This window comes from Babylonia areolata, chromosome 15 (assembly GCF_041734735.1).
Source record: "Babylonia areolata isolate BAREFJ2019XMU chromosome 15, ASM4173473v1, whole genome shotgun sequence".
Lineage (NCBI taxonomy): Eukaryota > Metazoa > Mollusca > Gastropoda > Neogastropoda > Buccinidae > Babylonia > Babylonia areolata.
In genome coordinates this window covers 7998603-8001102 of record NC_134890.1, presented here as the reverse complement: position 1 = coordinate 8001102, position 2500 = coordinate 7998603, and the positions used below count along the sequence as shown (strand labels likewise).

At 35.2% G+C, this 2500-nt stretch overlaps 1 protein-coding gene across 5 annotated transcripts in view; it reads right to left on the bottom strand.

Annotated features, from left to right (window-relative positions):
- LOC143290405 (uncharacterized) overlaps positions 1-2500 on the bottom strand; it is a 174229-nt gene that overhangs the window by 100982 nt on the left and 70747 nt on the right. Inside the window, exon 1 of one of the 5 annotated variants that reach the window (XM_076599812.1) lies at positions 2494-2500. This exon is cut by the window's right edge and continues 162 nt beyond it. The exons of the other annotated variants lie outside the window; for them this stretch is intronic. The gene's annotated coding sequence lies outside the window, so the exon portion shown is untranslated. The remainder of the gene's footprint in view (positions 1-2493) is intronic. 5 annotated transcript variants of the gene reach the window in all.

Below are 2500 nucleotides of genomic sequence, written 5' to 3'. Positions count from 1 at the left end.
TTCTATGCAAGCAGTTGTTATTTAACCAGTCGCGACTCTATAATATTTTACAATTTACGTATAACTAAGCTGAATCGTTAACGGCAAATTCATGGAGATCCATACACTGAATTAAAGATTCTCAGTGGGCAATTACATCAGAAGATAAAAATGAATTAATAAATTTTAAAAAAATGAATGCATGAATGAACAAATAAATAAATGAATAGATAAATCAATCAATCAATCAATTAATCAATGAGTCAATCAATCAACACATATATAAATAAATAAATACACAAATGGGTAAAAAAAAAGTGTGAATCAATGAGTGAATCAATCCATACATATATAAATAAATAAATACACAAATGGGTAAAAAAAAAACTGTCGTCTGCTGATTCATTACCTGCTTCCTTTATTCTTTAAAACTAACGTTTGTTACCGTCATAAACATAACTAATATCGTTCGCTGTATGACAGTAGTACAACTTGTTTTTTTTCTCTCTCTCTCTCTCCCTCCCTCTCTCAGTATAGAGTTGAGAGTATAGACACACCATAAACACATAGTATGTATGTATGCATAATTTTGCCACGGGCAACCATTTTGTTGCCGTGGGTTCTTTCACGCGCGCTAAGCGCACGCTGCACACGGGTCATCGGTTTATCGCCTCACCCGTCCAGACTACTGTTTAAGGTCGAGTGGAATGGCAGGGGAATCCCGGTCCATAAAAAGCACACAAACCCGTGATTTTTTTCTGATGCAAAAAATAGTATCATTTCGTCATTATTTTTTTTTATTGTCATTATCGTTATTTGGTCGTTTTTAGTTCCAATAATCGATGTGTGTTAATTTTTCTCCCTTAGAAAAAAAAAAGTTCGATGTAGGCATACGTTCTCATCATTTCTCTTCTGCTTTGTTACACTGTAGTATTGTGTTGTGTATATTATGGTCTATGTTCTACCTAGTTGTGCTCTGTTGCTCTTAAGAACCGCATTACTAGCACACACAAAAATCATTTTATCATTGTATGAACACCTTCTTTTAAAAAAAAGAAAAGAAAAACAAACAAACAAACAAACAAACAAACACAAAACAAATAAACACAAACTAAAAATCCTAGAGACGTGGGCCTCAAATGAAAACTTCAGAAGCAGAGGGGACAGACAATGAAGGAAAGCAAAGAGATCTATTACATCAACAGCCTGCTGGGAACATTACATTGCCTTCCGCTGGGAATCCACACTTCATTACAACACTGTTTCCGCACAGTGCCAGGGCGAGTGATAGTGAAGGACTTTGGGTTTGTTTTGTTTTTCAAAAAGAAAGATACACATTGATAACATATAATTCAAGTTGTCTTATGTGACATGATGTGATATCATATATATTATATCAAATTAAATTAAATTGAATTATATCATACCATATTACATTACATTATACTTTACTACATCATATCATATTATATTATATTACATCATAATTCATTATATTATCATTGTATCGTATTGCATCGCATTGCATTCTATTCTGGTTTTTGTTTGTTTGTTTGTTTATTTACTTATTCATTTATTCATTCATCAATTTACTTTCTTATTCACACTACCAGCAACAACATGAACAATACTGATTTTTGCAGAGCATCATCACGTGTTCATAGCGCTTCAAAATCCCTTTTTTCTTTCTTTTTTTTCAATAAAAGCGCTAAATGTTAGTGGAAAGACACTGACAATACCATTTAAGTTTTCAAACAGCACATATTAGCACATACCGTATAGAACATTTTTCTTTCTTCATTTTTTTTTTAATTCCTAGAAAATCTCACCCTCAATTGATTTGATAAGTGGGAGCCATATAGCCCATTGCATCGTTTTCGGGTATACTGCATTACTCACTGGTATATCTACACCATTTCTCCAATCGGATTCTGCATGATACTTTCCACAAATCAAGATTACGATGATCAGGAATGATATATACTTGTTCGAAAATCATTAACATATTCAACAAACATGTCTTCTGCCGTTGTTGTTGCGTTTACATATGTGCTGTTTGATGCAATGTCCGACTTAATTGATTCATCTGTAAATATGTGTCTTCATGCACCGAAATAAATCAATCCGTTTGTGTGTGTGTTGTTTTTGTTTGTTTGTTTGTTTGTTTGTTTTTTTGGTTTTTTTACGAATACTGATAAGCACGAACTCTATCTCTGTTTCTCTCTCATCCCCCTCCCTCTCTCTGTCTCTGTCTCTCCCTCTGCCGGGGATGCGCTCTCACTCTCGCACTCATAAACACACACACACACACACACACACACACATACACATACACACACACAAACACACACACACACACACACACACACACACACACACACACACACACACACATCCACCCCTTCACTCCCACCCAAACCCTACCCGCACACACATACACACAAGGACGCACCACAACACACACAACACACACACACAAAACACACACACACACAGGTGCCGCTACTCACTGACCTACACC